This window comes from Mustela nivalis, assembly GCF_964662115.1.
Source record: "Mustela nivalis genome assembly, contig: HAP1_SCAFFOLD_934, whole genome shotgun sequence".
NCBI classification, from domain to species: domain Eukaryota; kingdom Metazoa; phylum Chordata; class Mammalia; order Carnivora; family Mustelidae; genus Mustela; species Mustela nivalis.
The window spans coordinates 21,772-40,845 of NW_028135730.1; the positions used below are offsets into that span (position 1 = coordinate 21,772).

Here is a 19,074-nt window from a genome sequence, read left to right on the forward strand (position 1 = left end):
CCATGGCCTCACTGTGACTTCAATTGTTCAAATCAATGCCATTGATATTCAGCAATATATCACCTGTCCAAAGGAATAAACCAGAAAATGAGATGAGCTACCAAGTCATTATCTTCCCTATACATCCTGTTATTTGTAATTTTTCACATCTCTGTCATTCTTACGATATCGAGGGAAAAATCCAATTCATGGAAAACATTCCAAAACAACTCAAAACTTTAAGATAATTTCATCATACATAGGAAAAAATGTGGCTTGAGGCACTGTGATTTGACTGGACGTCCAAGTCATTAGACCTGGTTTTGCTAATGTGCAGGACCTGGGCATGTTCATTTCTCTTCTTTGGGCTTCAGTGATTTCTATAGTTCTTTCCTGCTCAAAAATTATTTGATCTTTTGCTCTTAGAAATGAATTTTTAACATATCCTGTTTTAGAGTTACACAGTTTTATAGATATAGTCCTACAGAGTTTGCTCAGCGTGGATGTATCAGAATACTTAAAGAGAAGAGATCCTTGGGTCTACACAAAGAAATGAAACTTGTGATTTGAGCATCTTTTGCTTAAGGAAGAAAAAAAGGTGTTTGTTGCCCTGACAAGTAATATAATAATAATAAAAAAAGGGCAACGAGGATTATATAAAAGGTTAGGAAGGAAAGGATGAGTGTTCTATTTTTTAGAGGGTTTTTTCCAACATCAAATAATGCAATGATCTAAATAAACATTAGAAAATAATGGAAAGGGCGCCTGGGTGGCTCAGTGGGTTAAAGCCTCTGCCTGCAGCTCAGGTCATGATCCCAGGTCCTAGGATCGAGCCCGCATGGGGCTCTGCTCAGCCGGAAGCCTGCTTCCCCTCCACCCACCCCCCGCCTGCCTCTCTGCCTACTTGTAATCTCTGTCTGTCAGATAAATAAATAAATTCTTAAAAAAAAAAAAGAACGGAAACATCATCAAACTGCAGCAATTTTCCTTCCCATTAGGCGTTTTTCTAACCTTAGAGAGAGGTTTTACACTTATATATGGAAGGGACACTTTAGAAGATTTTTAAAAAATCATATTTGATAGAAAATTTGGGGAATATTTGTTACTTTTTTCAAACATGAGTTGCATGCAGGGAGAAGATGGGAAGAGTTTCACTGTTCCCAGCCCTTCCTATCTTACCTCCTTTGATGCGGCCATCACGTGCCAGACAGCCATGAGCTGGCACACTGGTTACAAGGATGGGCAGTTCACCACTCTTGCTTCCTCTGCCCCCTGCCACTGTCATTCCCAGGGACTCAGGTGGTTCCTTCTTTACAGTAATGTGTTTTTCTTGGCATGTAACACACTGGGGAAGATCCTAACACAGGAGAAGAAAATTCATTGCAAAATAAATAATACATAGCTGAAGTAAAGTAAGGAAACTGAAGGAAAAAATACCATGGCAATGATAAAGTCACTGTTAAAATCAGTTACTGAAGAAATAATACACAGTTCCTCATGGTACAAACATGACACCGAACACTGGGGATCACAATGTCAGACTTTGGATGGCTGTATTTTCATATGACTATGTATGGAACAGAAAAAACTCAGGACTGTTGACATGTGGAAGTCAAAATAGGGCCAATTCTACAAAGGTAAATAATGCACTTGAGTTTTAAGATTCTGAAGACAAGCTAATTAATTTTATTTCTCTCTCTCTCCTCTATTCTTTGAGAGAAATGGTGACAGAATAGTACAAAAGTAAAGTGCGGATTTAGTTAACTGCCAGAAAAAAGCTATAGATCTATCTTCTGTTTCTTACTCATGAGAATGCTCGGTCATGAAATGGGTGCAAACTGATCTTCACAACCTTCATGGAAAGCTATAAGGATATGAAATAACTGAATTTTTGAAAAAGTTAAGGAAGAGAAAAATTCTCCAACAAACTGTGTTCTCAGGAAAAAGCAATTTTTACCGATATTGATTGTTTCTATTTATGGGGACACTCCTAGAAGAAAAGGAAACTTTAAAACATCACCTTTTTTTAAATTAGAATGCCATAAAAAACAATGGGTACCTATGAAATATTAATATTAAAATAGCAATAGTAACTAACATTTATTGAAGATTTACTATGTGTAAAGCAAATGGTTTCACATGTATTATTTCATTTTCATGGTTTCATTACATTTCACTACAATGGTCCGGAGTGTAAATCCTATGGTTGGCCCCATTTTATAAACAAGGAAATAGCCTTATTAGAAAGGTCATGTAGGGGCACCTGGGTGGCTCAGTGGGTTAAGCCGCTGCCTTCGGCTCAGGTCATGATCTCAGAGTCCTGGGATTGAGCCCCGAATCCGGCTCTCTGCTCAGCGGGGGGCCTGTTTCCTCCTCTCTCTCTGCCTGCCTCTCTGCCTACTTGTGATCTCTGTCTGTCAAATAAATAAATAAAATCTTTAAAAAAAAAAAAAAGAAAGTTCATGTAATTTGCTCCAAATTATATAGCTACGCATGATCACACTGGGATTTGAGGTGATTCAAGTTTAAAAAAAATACACATACACACACACAGTGTATATACATAAACATGTATTCATATGTAGTTGTCTATGTTCATACAGCATGATGCTATATGCATCCACACTACAATGGTGCTATCCCATTAAGTGTAATGATGGAAGCTCCTATCTCAAAAGGTTCCTTAACACATATACTGTAACAGCATAGTGTAGATAACAAGATAACTATTACCACGACTAACAATATCAACAGCAGAACTAGATGAGTTCTTTTGCTAGAACTGTAACATTTCCTTTAGTGACACTGCTTCAGAGCGGACAGGTACGACGTGTCAGTCAAGCCCTGCACCGGCAGGGGTGTCTGCTCTTCTCTCCTCCTGAAACCAACACTCTGAAATTTTCTTGAGGGCACTACTTAAATAGCCTAGAGTTCCTAGAATTTTGACCTCATAGAAAACCTGTAAACGTCCACAGGTGGTATCATAGCATATGACATCTATGTTCGCATCCTTCAAAACTGGGCAAGACCCACGTGATTATGAAGACAATCCAGGTAAACTCAGCTGGGAGCACATTGACTTCAACGCTTGTGTCTGTCAGGTATCGAGTCAATTAGAGGTGGTTGTTTTATTCCTCCAAATGGCTGAGATGTATGCATTTTAGCCAAACTTCACAGATTACTCTTGGTATACTTCATGGAAACTTCTAAGGGCTTAACACTGGATGAATGTTTCCAAGCAGGGGCTACGCAGGGGCTTAGTAATAGAGTAATGTGTGCTTTAATTTTTAACAATGATTATCCTCTGAACAGGTTGTTTTGATAAATTTGTATTTGTTTTCCCTAGGAGACCTTTATATTTTAAAGTAGGATTTGACATCACAAATGCTGTATGTTAATGGTAAATTGCTAAATTAATGCTTAAAATTCCATTAATGTGGCTGTTCTAACAAGCAGGTTTACAGAGCACCTAGAGTAAGAATTCAGCATTGCTATTTAAAACACCACCACTTAAAATTAAGGAAGAGGAACTAGTAAAAAGAAAAATATTTGTGCCCAAAACAAAAAAAAGGACATAAATCGTCCTCTATATGAACGCTGAAATGGTTAAATTTGTAGCATTGTCTTTGAGCACCCATATTTCCACTTTCTGTAGAATTCATGGATTCAGTTACCAACTTTTGCCTTAATCATGATTCTTTAGGAATATGTATATATAGGTAACTTGTAAATCAAGGACCAGCTATATGAACAACTCCTATTCAAATTCCTTTTCGAAACAATAACTGCTTTTCGTAGTCATCATTGTGAAAGCAAAATTATAGGTTCCCTTCACACATTTTGTATTCTGTTCAAAAATAAGATGAAGTTTGTGCTTATAATTTCTTAAAAGTTTTAACTGAACAAAGACCAGTGACAAGTGTATACTTCAGCTCAGAAAACAAGATAAACCTGATGGGCCAAAAATACTTGTGCCTTTAAATGATGCTTTCTTGGGGCGCCTGGGTAGCTCAGGGTGTTGAGCCACTGCCTTCGGCTCGGGTCATGATCTCGGGCTCCTGGGATCGAGTCCCACATCGGGCTCTCTGCTCAGCGGGGAGCCTGCTTCTCTCTCTCTCTCTCTCTCTCTCTGCCTGCCTCTCTGCCTACTTGTGATCTCTGTGTGTCAAATGAATAAATAAAATCTTAAAAATAAATAAATACAAAAATAAATAATGCTTTCTTGGGCTCCTGTGACATTACAGAGTTATTCTCTCAAATTGTACTTACATTAAGAAGCCACTTTAAGCTAAACATGTGTTTCTCAAGTCATTCTCCTTAAGTAAAATTAAATTGCTTTGCTAAATTAAAACTTATTTACTGGTCTACTTAAAAACTATAGGAAGTAAAAGCAAACAAACAAACAAAAAATCGATAGGAAGGTTCCGATGTGTGATTTTCACACAGTTGGTAAATAGCATCATTGTAAAAATTCTGGCCTACTAGAAGTTGAGTTCAAATGAAAGATGAAATGAAGTAAGTAACACTGAGAACACAGTAAAGTGCCACTGTTTTTTGACTTCTACTGATTTCAGCATCCAAAGTGAGACAACATCAGAATTTTTGGCACAGATAAATGACCTAGGAATATATTATCAAAGCACTGAAATATGAAAGATGCAGCAAAAAGCTCAACATACGGGAATTTAAAATGATCTAGGGTAGTATTCCTATGAACTGTAACATAAAAAGAAATGCTTTATGTGTTTTGCATGTACGTATCAGAAAGTATGATTTATGCTTCATATTCACATAGGGAATTCTGTTGTTGTAGGCAAACTGCCCAACCGCTAAGTATGGACTTGTTGGTCATTGTCTTTTTTTCAGTTACATAACCTCCTGTTACAACTGAATGAGCAAACCAAGATAAATCCCACTTTCAAGCAGGACCAAACAAAGAAGTCTTTCTAGAAGATCAAACACTTCTCATCAATCTGGCAGAGGGACCTTCTTACTAAGAAACCACCCCTACTGGCTGAGGAACAGACTGTACAGGGACTCTCAAGGTAGCCAAACACACATTCCACACCCCCAAACACCTTGTGCTCACCTTTTCCAACAGAGTAACAGCCCTCATTTAAATCTTACCAGTTTGTCACAAGGATTCCCTGAGGGCAGATGAATGAAAACATGCAAACTCGAGGCCTCACCTTGTGTGAGCTGGGACTGTTGTGGTACAGCGGCTGTGCATGGTGCTGGCTGCTACTCTGAGCTCCTGCGTCCTGGACAGGGTTACCAGGCTGGGATTTCCCCGGCCTAGCAATTGTTAAATCCACCCTCTCGCCACTAGCCTGGAGAAAACACACATATATAATCACCAGTCATTAATGATGCTTCTCACTTAAAAAAATTATAGGGAGGGTCATTTTCAATGCACTTATCATCGCTGTATCAGAGCCTCACCTGAGTGGGGACTGCAGGCCCCTGCTGGGGGTGGGGCAGACGAGGGAGTTCATTTCAGGAGCTAATACTTTAAAACTTCTGCAGGTAAAAGAGCCACACACAGACCTCTTGGGTAAACCTTCCCTAATCCTGGAAATACCAAGGGTGTAAGCAAAGAAAGCCTGGGTTCTGATCTCCCCATGATTTCTTGAAGGGTAACTGTCTTTTTATACTTCCCTCCCCTGCAAAACTGGCCTTGGACTGAGAGAAAGAGAGCAAAGAAGATAAAAGGACGAACGGATTCTAAACTGGATTACAATCCTTTGTGATTTCTGAAATAAATTCCAAGATGGCTACTTTGAGAGTGATAATCAATGAAACTACGTGTAGCTCTGTTTCCACACACTACAGCTTCGAATCGAAAATAGGGATCAGCTTAAACAGTCCTGAAAAGAATGATAACAAAGGTCCTGTAAAACAGGATTAGTATTTATATACATCACAAATTGTGTGCCTATATATGCCATATGTGCACTCACACATAAATGTAATTTTAGAGGTGATGACAACCACGTTGAATTTAGAGGTCCATTATCTGTATTTATAGATCTAGATCTGAAACACAGATTCACATTTATTATACTTTTTAAAGCTATTTTAGCTTTGCTTTTAACGTACAGGCCTGGTCTACTTGATGCTGATTCTTGGTCATGACTACAACTTTCCAAGTTTACTATCATTTCTATGGGAAAATTTGACAGCCTGCTTTCAAGAAGCTGTGGTGGAAAGTAGAGCACTCCTCCCCCATGACTGCAGTCAAGTTGGAAAAGGAGTGAAAACCATAATTTTAAAAAAATGATTTTATTTATTTATTTGAGAGCAAAAGCGAGAGAGCAAGGTGGAGGGGCAAAGGAAGAGGGAGAAGCCGACTCCTCGCAGAGCAGAGAGCCCAATGTAGGATCTGAGCCGAAGGCAGATGCTGAACCACGGAGCCACCCAGGTGCCTGAGTGATAACCAATTTTAAGGCCCTATTAAAGTCACTTACTTATTCAAGTATTTCATTAAACTAGTTTCAGACAATTCTTCCAATAACTGAAAGAATAACACTCCTCATGTGGCCAGAGTCTGGGGATTTGATCTAACAGGCAAATTCCAAATAGAACGCTTACAATCCAGATATTTGAGATTCTGACACTTCCCAGTATTAGATCACACGGTGTGAAGGGTGAGAAACCCCTGTGATCTCATTTCAATATTAAGAATTGTTTGCTTTACTGCCTAACCCTCCCCACTACCAAATACTCTATAACCAGTAATTCAGCTTTATGGGAAGACCCCTGCTCATGCAAACCTATTAACAAACAAATCCCTGATCTTTTTTGATTTCTTAAAAGACAAAATTCTGGCTGTGTGATGGAAGTGGACATATAAGCTTTAAACGATGGGCCAACATTTGGGTTTAGGCCAACTGCCTATCTAACTCTTCAGGGTTTCAAGCACAACAAAAGAATTCTGTTAAAGTCAAGATTTTAAAAATGCAGGATGCCTAAATGACAATACCTGTATTTCATAAAATAGTGGCATGCCCTTTTGATGGGAGTATATACTGGTATGATCTTTCTAGAGGGAAGTTAAGCAAAATGTCTTAAACTTGAAAACAAAACATTAAAAAGTCTGTTGACAGGGGAGTGTTTACGTAAGTTTTAGCACAACACGCCTACTATACAGCTATATCATGGTGCATCTATTTTCAGGGTAAGAAGGCCACAACATACAGCTGACGTAAAGAAAGGGTGGCAAACTCAGAATTTGTAAGCTGACTGCATGTCTAAGTACCTACGTAAATAGGAACCTATTTATTTGTAGGCATATACAGAAAAATGACAATGTTCTTCAAAACTTTAATGTCACTATCTTATGGACTTTAGACTGACTGTGATTTTGATTTCCTTCTTCATTTTCTGTATTTTGTCTTCCTTAGTCTCCTTTTCAGACATGGAATACATGTTATTCTCAGAATCCAAAACATTAAGATGTTTTCCACAAAGAAACAACTTGAGAAATATATTTGGTATCATATATATGTATCTGTATTCAATTTTTTTCAATCTCAAGTCTGGGACAAGAGACCAACTCCTGAATCTCCCTCCTAATGCAAGACGGCTACCGGGTGTGTGTGTTCCCAAAATTATAATGAGCCAAACATTTGTGAAATGGAGTAATGAAATGGGATTTAAATTTGGGTTTTCTTACACAGTACTTAAATCTTCATTGTTAATTCTGTTTACTATACACATTTCCCAGTGACTATCAACCTACTTTAATTCCTGATGCTCGATTATGTTTACTGCTTGGTTTCCTCTATGTCAGAGTGTTTTCTTGTGCTTACTAAAAACAAAATAAAACATAACTAAATAAAACACCATACACATCTTTGTTTCACCCCTATCATTGTAGGAGATACCCATATCATTAAATGCTCTGGTAGGTTATAGAACCGGAAGGTCTGGCCTGGATTATTTTCTACTTTTTCTATCTTATTTTTTAAAAAAATTTATAAAGCTGTTTTCTTTTTTTAAAGATTTTATTTATTATGTATTTATTTATTTATTTGACAGAGAGCAAGAGAAGGAACACAAGCAGAGGGAGTGGGAGAGGGAGAAGCAGATTCCTGGCTGAGCAGAGAGCCCCGATGTGAAACTGGATGCCAGCACCCTGGGATCATGCCTGACCGAAGGCAGATGCTTAATGACTGAGCCACCCAGGTGCCCCTCTACTTTACCTACTTTAATGTTCTTATTGAAATTTTTTTTTCTCTAATAATAACCATCTTTACTTCACAGGGATACTGTAAGAACACAAGTTATGATGTGTTTGAAATGCTCTGAATGCTTTATAAAAAGGGCACTACAGAGATAATGAGTTCTTCTCAATAAAAATTGATTTTCCCCACTTGTATGGAGGTGAAGCGGAGAGTGAACGTTACAAGAGCAGGGAAGTCACAACTTTGGAACCACAGCTCCTTCAAGCTTTTCTTGTCTCACCTGTTAAATGTGGACATAAATGTGTTTTTTATGTGTGGGCTTAGGTGGAGCCCATGGAGCAAATGAAAAACCCATGTGCAAAAATAGAGCCTTCACTCTATAAAGAGCAAGGCTAAATGTTCACAGGGATACAGTTTTCCGGACAGGATTTTATCTGTAATGATAAAATCATCTCTTGTGCATTTTGAAGGATTTGGGGAGCCGTGTTTGATTTCCCCCATGAAATATCAAATATCCCTCAGGTTCTCATGTTACGAAAACATCGACATAAAGGCTGAGCACGTGGAATGAATATCCGCGTGTACCTGAATGATCTGGGCGGCAAGCTCAGGGGTTCCGAGCTTCAGGTCGTGTCCATTGATGGCGAGCACTCGGTCGTTGCTGCTCAGCCTTCCATCCTGTGCAGCCAGCCAGGCCCTCTTCCAACAGATCAAGGATAAAAACACCTGGTTCACCGGTCCTTTGAATGGGTTTAATGCCAAGTTGTTCACCAGAGTCCTGTTTGTGAAAGACTACGTGGAAGACCTCTTCCCGGGGAGAGCTACTGTCGGGGTGGCTGTAGGTCCGGCCCCCAAAGCACCGCTCTCCAGCACGCTTAGGTGCAGCGTGGAACAGGGCTGGGAAAGGGCGGCTCTGGCATAGTTGTGAGACACATTGTTGGTGTTACAGTTGTTGACCTGGAAGAAAAGAATTATGACTGAGGTGGGACAATCTTTTATCCTCTCAACTGGTAAACATTTATACGCCATTTCCAAAAGAAACGGACTTTGGAAAATGACATACAGTCATTATTTACAAAGAAAAGCCCTCTGAAGATGTTTTAAAATGCACAGTTCCTAAGCTTCACTCACAATGACTAGCACGAAGTAGAGAATGGCAGTTAGGATCTCAGGCTTCAGCGAGGGTGCTGAATCAGAGTCCCTGGTCCTGCCAGTAGTGGGATGTCTGAGGGTGTCCCCTGAGTGGTGAGATGGGTTTACTCTCCGCTTCAAGGGACCAGGAGGAAAATGCAGAGACAGCAGCAGCATGTGGCAAGTGCCAACAAAATACTAGTTCTAGTGGAACAGAAACTGAAGTTCTACTGGATTGATGTGGCTTTTCCAAATGAAAAACACCTACCCTGGAAAAAATACACCGAGTTTTAATCTAAGAAAAGGGACAGATTCTAGATACACAACCTGATCTCAGTTCAGTCATTTTTACTTTAAAGAAAAGCAGGTAATTACAGTTTCACTCTGTTTAGCACTCAAGTGTAACATCTATCTAATACAACAAGCTTAACTCAGTACTCACAGAACATTTATTTACTAAACCTTATGGCCCTGAAAGGAATATAGTGACTGATCCTGGGACAGGAACAGGACTAAGAAAATACACCCAGCTTCAGTTATTCACCTAGTCAGAGGAAGAGGTTGGTGCAACTCTGAGTGTTTATCACAATTAGAATTCCTCTCCTCATCTGCCTGCACCAACAGCAAGCAGGAAATCGACATTCTCTTGGATGTGTTATGTGGCACAGGCTCTGGGTTAGGTGCTTGTGATTACCCAAAGCCTTCAATCTTTTTCACGTGAGTCTATCTTAAGGAAAGTCTTCCCCCTTCCTACTCATCTCGGGATGACAGTTTTGAGCACCACTAACTTGAATTTTATTGATTTGGGCCTGTGGACATCTTTTAAAATTCAGGCATCAAATGCCATAGATCTCACACATAAACTTGCTCTTCGCCCAATTTTGCAACATCTGTGCATTTGGTTGCCATCCAGATCCTTGATGAAAAAGTTGAGTAACATAGGGTCAAGAATAGAACTTTAAGGCAGCTTCTAAAAAACCAGCCTGACGTGGATTTGTTAGTCAAAACTCATCATTTCTGGTTATTCAGCTAAAAAGCCACTTATCTCTAGGTTCTTATTTTTCCGTCTTTGATTCACATCTATCACAAATGACTTTACAAACATCTGGCTGGAATCCAGCGCTAGCCACGTGCGAGTATGTAGCCTCACACCATTTTTGTGACGTGGGTTGTGGAATATCCTACAATCGGAGATTTTCCCTTCACAAAAGTGTGGTTGCCAGTGAAACACAGAGAAAGCAGAAACCAAATAAAATACTGTTGCTAGATGTTGTAGAAATAGCACCAACAGAGTAAACTTTACCACATCTTTAGCTAATTATCTTTTGGACCAATGCAGTCAAGACATGACTGCAATTATTTTCCTCAAAAACCAAAAGTGATGGGACACCTAGGTGGCTCAGTTGGTTAAGCAGCTGCCTTCGGCTCAGGTCATGATCCCAGCATCCTGGGATCGAGTCCCGCATCGGGCTCCTTTCTCGGCAGGGAACCTGCTTCTCCCTCGGCCTCTGCCGGCCACTCTGTCTGCCTGTGCTTGCTCTCTCTCCCTGTGTAAGCTGCAAAAAAGGGCAATCTGGTTCTTTTTGTCTTGGCCACAAAGGTGTCAAAAGGTCAAAACCAGCTACAAGAGTTCCTCCACGGAGAATCAGTTTAGGAGCTGGGGTAGAAGGAATACAGCATAAGGTGTCCAGAGAGCTGTGCCAACCTCATGCAACCAGAATACTACTAATATCGTAAAAGGACAGCAAACACAGGAATGCGGTAAATAGCTAGCTATGGTAGGATCAGAAACTGGATTTTACATAAGCTGGATTAGTTATGTTTCCTGTATTCTCCTATTGCCTCTTTGGATTTAGTCAAGAACAAAACACTGCAAGTTCAGTCTGTGTCAGCCAGGCCAAGTGCAATGAAGGAGGGGTTTTGGGCCCAAGTGTCGAAGTGGAAATCACAAACTACAAGAGGCAGAATACAGATGGGTGTGGAAACCAAAGCCAGGAACCCCCAGTGGAAAGGTCAATCCTTGCTGCTCTTGGAGCCTAGTTTGTCTGTCTTCCCCTCTGGACATTTCTCTTGAAGAACTAAAAATCCTAGAGGTTCTAAGTTTGGTTTTAATGAAGAAGACAGCTATTCCCAACAGGATATCATAACCAAATCCACTCTTTTATTGACTCAGCAAGTTTGTCCTGGGTATCGACTCCAGGCACAGCTCTGTGAGAAGCCTGTCCCATAGTATGTAATAATGGCGGCTGCCATCCCCAAAGGAAGACACTACATTTGAATAACTCTCTGTGACCAATTATGCATTAAGTGGTGAAGAGAAGGAATGTCTTCAGCACTTAGTGTGAGAAGAGGTCTGAATGGGTGAAAATGGCAGGGCAGGGCTTTCTGGATGAAGGTGGGGAAGCTGTAGCACAATGGGGACAGGCTGGAACATGGAGGGAAGCAAGGAGACTGCTATGTCTGGCTTTTCTGCTACATTATACATTCTATGAGGGCAGGGGTTGCTTTTTGCTCTTAATTACACCCTCAGCTCTGACCACCATGCCTATGATGTTTCAGTAATACACCGATGGCTACAGCTGAAAGAAAAAGCAAGGGTTAAGGCTGAGGGGACAGGTTGTGTAAGAGTTCAAAGAGGACCTGGACTATTAGATTAATCAGTATGGACTTGATTCTCTGGTCCAATCTATCAGGAAAAGCAGAGTCACAGGTGAATTAACCGGACAATGTCGTACCGGATTTCAGAGCAGAGTAGGGAGGCAGGGGTTTTGATTCTCCTGGGTTAGACGTGAAGCAGTGAGGGCACAGACCAGAGAGATGGCAGGGAAAAGAGAAGGGGTGAATACCAACAGACCGTGGGGAAGGACCCAGCAGTGAAATCGAGGAGGCAAGAGTCCTTGAGCTTGGGTTCCTAGAAGACATCTTTTCTCATTCATGCCTATTTCTTCTCTCCTAAATATCCATTCTTTTAGCTTCAAGTACCACATACACTTGTATGGGTCATATATCCAGGTCAATTTTCACATACACTCTAGAATTCACATGAACAGTAGAATTCTGGCCATCTCATGCTCATCAGTATGCCCTCACACACAACATCATCTTGCCCGAAGCAAGTTCATTTGTTGGAGTAGCTCATTCTTTTTAAAGAGAAGAGGGAGAGGGTAGCACCAAGGATTAGTGCAGAGTCAGGCTGTTTGTGGATGAGAGTGCGTTTGAGAGCCAACAAGAGGTGGTCATGATTTCCGAATTCTATCTTAAATTCAATGCTGTAAGTTTTAAGTAACTTGTGCTGTGTGACCTGTCTTTTCTAGATTATAGAAATCCGTGTAGAGAAGGATGAATCAGACAACGAAGGTAACTGATGGATGGTACCCTGGGACTAGGGATAGAGCCAATGGGACAAGAGAATTTAGCAGTGAAGGTGGCCCCGAAATAGACAACCGTGGAGACCAAGCCAGGAGGAATCCAGCTGGCCTGGAGAGCCACACACTGAGGCACATGCGGGATCAAATTTAAGATGGGGGTAAAAATACATTCCATGAGTTTGGGGGAAATCAGAGAAATTACAGATAAATTCTGATCTGTTTAGCACTAAAAAAAAAAAACAGTAAAACTTACCTTTTTAGAAGTCAGATTCCACAGTACCCTAATTTCCTAAGTTTTCAATTGATGAATAAGAGCAACAAAAGAGGCAAGTTAACAAAATCATTTAAAAAATTGATACCTGAAGAATTGGGTCTCCAGCAAGAAGTCTTCCATCTTTGGCGATCACCCCATGCCGACAGACTTCCTGGATAACAAGGTTGATCAGTGGCCTTTCATTGCCGCCCACAATGCTAATTCCTAGCTGAATATAAGGATCAGACCGGTGAATTTCAATTGTAGTAATTATAATTATGCCTTCCGGAAAACTAACCGGCTGCTGCATAGCTGCCAAGTTAAAAACGAGACGGAGAAAAACAGGTGGAAAGAAAAATGTTTTCTATTTTGATTATCTTCACGTAAGTAAGTTATCGTCTATCATTAGTGATGACCTTATGTTAATAGATGATTCATAACAAAGCAATACCACGGGATAAGAAAAACAGAATGACCAAAACACCAATAGGTAAGATTAGCAAAACACTTCCTCTTTGAAAGGTGATCAGTAAATAATCAACAAATAACTACTATGCATCAGATCACTAGGGACCACACAGTGATCTGATAAAGAAATATACAGAAAATATCATCTTGTCCTAATTGATCAGATTGACAAAATATCAATATACAAAATATCATCTTGTCAGTTGACCCATGAAACAGCTGTAAACAGTGCAAGGCAGTACATATGAAATAAAAAAGACAAACTCTGTGACATACAATCACCGTAGTGGTTGACAAAATAACCACATTAAGCAAGAAGAGGAGGGTCTTGATCTGAGCAGTAGGAGATAGAAGAATTGTTATAGCCAAGGCTGGGAAAACTGGGATTTGTAGAAAAATTGGAATTTTCATAAGAGATAAACCTATTTAAAAGTAAGACAAAGGGCCAACTACTAAGATATGCCCAAGATCTAGGACTAGAGGTTTTCTGCCTGTTTCCTGGTGGGTCATGTAGACAGATCAGTGGCTGCTACCAGAGGACAGCAATAGTCAGACACATGGCCTTGGGAGTCAGATACATACCTAGCCATTTCGTGGCTCTCAGACTTTGACCAATGACTCCCTGACTAAGTTTCCTCATCATTAAAAAAAAGCCAGTATTGGTACAAGCATTTAATAAGTTAATATATGTAAAGTGCTTGGCACAGTGCTGACACAGAACAAGCACGGAGGCTGAGGTATTTTTTTGTTCTTCTTGATGCTGTGGATTTCTTAGTCAAGAAGCAATAGGCATCAAAACAAACAAACAAAAGAAGCCTGCTGATGACCAGTGAATTTGTGGACTACAACAGAAGAGGGGGAGGGGGAAGGATAAGCCTCAAGGTAAGACTCCCTTTCTGTTTCTAACCGGCAAACTGTTAGACTTGTACACTTAAAAGGTGAATATGTGATATGTGAAGCATATCTCAGTAAAATTATTTGTTGAAGAGGAAAAACAACAACAACAACAACAACACCCCATGTAGGGAAAGTAATAGGCAGTACTGAGAAGAAAGGAAATATCTGATTTGAAAACAGATGAAAAGCAAAAGCAAGGTGAAGAGCACATACTGTCAGTGGCCGTGTTCTCCTCGAAGGTGGGGTTGTCCAGGCCAGGCTCCTCAGGCCACGGGGGCAGAGACGCTGATATCAAGCTGCGCTCAGCAGGTGCTGTGCCTGTCCCTGAACAGTCCGTTTCGAGGGATAAAGTACCTGGAAGATCTATTACAGTGGTTCCATTTTCATTCTCAATCTCTGTCTGAGCTTTATCAGTTTTCCTCCTTTCTAGGGCAAGTCTCCGATGAAAAGCTCCAGGACATCTAGAGAGAGAGCATTAGGGGGTTCCCAGATGATTTGAAAGGAAAAATGATAGACAGCTTGTGCCCCAACAACAGAATAGCCACTGCTTCAATGCCAAACTCACCTAGAGGTAATCCACAAGTGGTATGTAATCTGATTTTAACCTCTGCTCAAACTAAATTCCTACCACACTGTGTAGCAAACTTAAAACAGGCGTTGGCACAAATAGTGGCTTCGTGCATGTCTCAAAAAATACTTCAATAAAAACCTGTATTCAGATACATACTAGTTCCAGAAATACACCAGCACAGTTGACGGTATACTGCAAATACTATTCTGAGATCCTGATTGCATAACCCCCTTTTCACAGGGATGGCTTAACTCCTTAACAGGAGTGGAAACAGCAGTCTTCTTCCACAATGTGCTCCTGCATCCAGACTTGGACCCTGAGTGACACTGTTCCTTTCCAATCTCAGGGCCAAGGGTACACATTCATGTATTAGTGAGAAGCAATACATCTGAGGCTCTGCCACTTGCAGAAAAGCAGAGCAAAGGCTCAAGAGGCTGCGTATGGTGGGTGGCGGTCTTATGTCTAGGACTGCAGACTTCATTCAATGATAGTGTGTTTTAAAATCTCAAATTTCATGAAAAATCAAGTATAGGATAAATTTATTGAAAACTGGAAGCTATCCCTTAGCTGTAAAAGTAATGAATTTCCCCTCACAAACTAAAGATAAGTTGTGGGTTTCAAGTTCTTGAAAAAGATTGCTATGGAATTTCTTTATCCAGCTTTTTCTCATTCCCGGTTTCCTCATCACCTTATTAAGAAAGAGGACAAAGGATTTCCCTTCTGCACTGTTGTGCTGCACTCCAGGAAATGTTCCTGCAAGGACCTGACAAGGAACGTGGAATACTGTATCACTGAGAAAAATTATTTTTGTCAAGTAAGTAGATTGCATGAGAAATGCATTTTAAAACTATTTCATTCAATAAAAAAATGGTGACAAAAAGTGGATCATAAAACAATACTTGAGACTAAAACTATAGGGAAAGATTCAATTCTCCAAATGCATATCACACACTGGTATCCATGTGCGTAACAGCCAGTCTTCGATGGAGAAACAGACTAGGAACAGGAAGTGGGAAGGAAACATAAGCAGAATGTGCACAGCTGAGAAAGAGCCTAGCTAACAACTAAAAAATCCTACAAACTAAGTAACTGTAAAGCCCCTCTTATCTGATGCAAGAATAAATTGTTTTTTCTTTTCTTTTCTTTTTTTTTTTTTTTGTTTTGTCAGAGAGAGTGAGCACAGGCAGAGACAGAAAGAGAAGCAGGCCTCCTGCTGAGCAAGGAGCCCGATGTGGGACTCGATCCCAGGACTCTGGGATCATGACCCGAGTGGAAGGCAGCCTCTTAACCAACTGAGCCACCCAGGTGTCCCCAAGAATAAATTTAAAACTGGAACCCTGAAGTTGTTAGAGAGGTAAAGAACCAGGTATACTTACATCCCAATGGGACAGCAAATTGCTAAGAGGGACTAAAGACAAGTATTTTGTGTGATATCACAGAGAACTATGGAAGAACGCATTCATCTAGCACTCAGGAAGGTTACAGAAGACTACGCAACACCCACCTTTAAACAGATGGGGAGCTGGGCACACAGAGACGGAACAACTAGCCAGGAGGAGACGATGAAAGACTTCAAACTACACAAGGGAGGCAAGAGTGCCAACAAAGAAAAAATGACATAGATTATACCATAGAAAGAAAAAACAAGTACAGGGGCGCCTGGATGGCTCAGTGGGTTAAGCCACTGCCTTCGGCTCAGGTCATGATCTCAGAGTCCTGGGATTGAGCCCCGCATCGGGCTCTCTGCTCAGCAGGGATCCTGCTTCCTCCTCTCTCCGTGCCTGCCTCTCTGCCTGCTTGTGATTTCTGTCTGTCAAATAAATAAATAAAATCTTTAAAAAAAAAAAAAAGAAAAAACAAGTACATATGAATGGCAAAAATCATGAGCCTCATTAACATTTATAACTAAGACATAAGACTGGCAAGTCATCAGAATTTTTAATAGTTAAAAAGCTTAATATGGTTTTTATTTAATGGATGACAGATTTTTAAAAACATATTTTTCTGCCTTGCTTGTACGATAGAGCAATTTAGCCAGCAAGTACTCTTAGGAAACAAACTAGTTAAGAGTATCAGCTCTTCCACTTATTGACAACCTCTTCCATTTATTAACAACCTCTCTGCCCATATTCTTCTTTATATAACAAAGATAAGACGGCCTAACTCATAGAGCTGTCATGAAAACTAAACTGGACTAATATAAATTGCTTAAAATACTGCCTCATAAATAATCAGAACTCAATACAAACTAGTGACTACTAGTATCATAGCAACTTAAAAGTACTCAAGCTAGGGCTCCTGGGTGTCAGTTGGTCAAGCGACTGCCTTCGGCTCAGGTCATGATCCTGAAACCCAAGACTGAGTCCTGCAACTCACTCCCTGCTCAGCAAGGGGTCAGCTTCTCCCTTTGACCCTCCCCCCTCTCATGCTCTCTTTCTCTCTCTCTCAAATAAATAAAATCTTTTTTTAAAAAGCACACATGCTATACAGTTTTCTTACAGTACATCTGTATCAAGTCCCCCTGCTTGTGCTCTTTTCCCTCTAATAAAGAAATAAAATCCTAAAATAAAACATAACAAATTGAGCATCAAAGTGAACCTTGAGGCCTTCAAGACCTGGCCGGAAACACCCTCCTGTGTGTATTTCCTTGTCATCTTTCTTGTTGTGCTGATGGCGTCAGAGGTGCATGTCATCCCAAGGAGGGAGAAGGCCGATGGTGGAGAGACTCTGGGCTCCTGAAGAACACAGAAAGGATTTCAGTCTCTAATCTGAAGATCCACTCAGCACTGTCAAGGGGGGGACCTCTGTGGTGACAGGCTACCAAAACCTGGGGAGTTACATGGTCATTCAGCGTAATGTAATATAGCTCCGTACAGCATGTTGAAATGACCAAGTTCACTTGAATAGTGATCAGCCTAAAACCTTTAAAGAGGACCAAAGAGGCACCTGGCTTCCTCAGGCACTAGGATCCTTGATCTCAGGGTTATGAGTTTGAGGCTCACATCAGTCACAGTTAACTTAAAAATAAAACAAAAAGCGTACACAGGACTAAAATCAGTGAGGCTCAAACAACGAAGCTGGTCTGTGCTGGGACGGATCCTGTCTCCCGCTCATTCAGCCACTGGGCACTGCGCACTCAGATGGTGCCAGGGCTTATCAGCCCAGCGGGTTCTCCTCGTGAGAGCTCAGGGTCTAGAGCAGAAGATGGACAAACGAGAAACCAAAATGTGAACGGGAAAAGCGATTGCTCCACAGCAAAAGAGCAAGGGACACAACTAAGGCCCAAACTCCACCCGGTGAGGGGTATGACAAGGCTGTGCTGAGATGACACGGAGAATTCCTGCGGGAGGAAAAGAAGGAGACAGCCCTGCACAAATGCGAGTGCATTCCACCTGGCGGAGGGCACCATGGAGCAGAGGACTGGAGGTTAGAAAAGGGGGCCAGGGTGGCCAGAGAAGCTGAGGAAGGACCAGAGTGGGAGGGGAGGAGGGCCAGGGCCCGGGAAGTTGGGCAGTATCAGTGCCCTTCTCCCAGGGCTGTGTGACCACACTTCCCCACACTCAGTGGCTGAACCAACAAATGCTGCCTCGTGGTCTCAGGGGATCAGGAATCCAGCAGTGCTCTGCTGGGGGCTCCTGCCAGAGACTCTCCTTAAACTGGGCTGCTGACAACACCAAGGGAGGACCTGCTTCACCGAGAACCTGAGCGCACTCAGGGGCATGGGCCAGATACAGCCCATCTCAAAGACCTGACTTTTGTCTGCTGTGGGCCCACAGGGCTGGGCCATGTGCGTATGTCTGGGTCATGGTTCAACCTAGGGGCTTGTGCTCCAGTATGAAGATTGGAGAGAGAACATGGATCCGAGTCAACATGGGGCTGGGCAATGAGTTTTCGAACAAAATCTCAGAAGGGCCTTTGGGTCACGTGGCCACGTTCTGTGACATGGAAGTGAATCACCAAGTCCAGACCACACTCTGGGGAGGGGTCACACAAACATGTCTACACAGGAGTTGTGGAACCAATGGAGCCCCCGAAGGGAGACTGTGAAGATCCTTGAAGGGTCCGGGCCTTGCCCAGAATCAGACTGGTATGGATGCTTAGCCGGCTTGAACCCAGCTCTTTGAGTATCCTCAAAGTTGGGGTCCTGGATGCAACGTAGCCATTCACTGGGGGCTCTGGAAAAGTTTTTCTGGAAGGAAGTGGCTGTTGGCCTGGAAATGT

At 41.5% G+C, this 19,074-nt stretch overlaps 2 pseudogenes across 2 annotated transcripts in view; both read right to left on the reverse strand.

The window, feature by feature from the left end:
- Positions 1 to 19: 19 nt before the first annotated feature.
- On the reverse strand, positions 20 to 13,227 carry LOC309857587 (ligand of Numb protein X 2-like; annotated as a pseudogene). The gene is made up of 5 exons: positions 13,024 to 13,227; positions 8,751 to 9,122; positions 5,169 to 5,309; positions 1,159 to 1,336; positions 20 to 63 (listed from the first exon to the last, which is right to left on the reverse strand). The product of its transcript is annotated as a ligand of Numb protein X 2-like (transcript).
- Positions 13,228 to 17,499: 4,272 nt separating this feature from the next.
- The window catches only part of LOC309857588 (ligand of Numb protein X 2-like), a 49,357-nt pseudogene continuing 47,782 nt past the window's right edge, over positions 17,500 to 19,074 (reverse strand). Inside the window, exons 8-9 of the transcript XR_014316565.1 lie at positions 17,896 to 18,045; positions 17,500 to 17,588 (exon numbers count right to left, since the gene is read on the reverse strand). The product of XR_014316565.1 is annotated as a ligand of Numb protein X 2-like (transcript). The remainder of the gene's footprint in view (positions 17,589 to 17,895; positions 18,046 to 19,074) is intronic.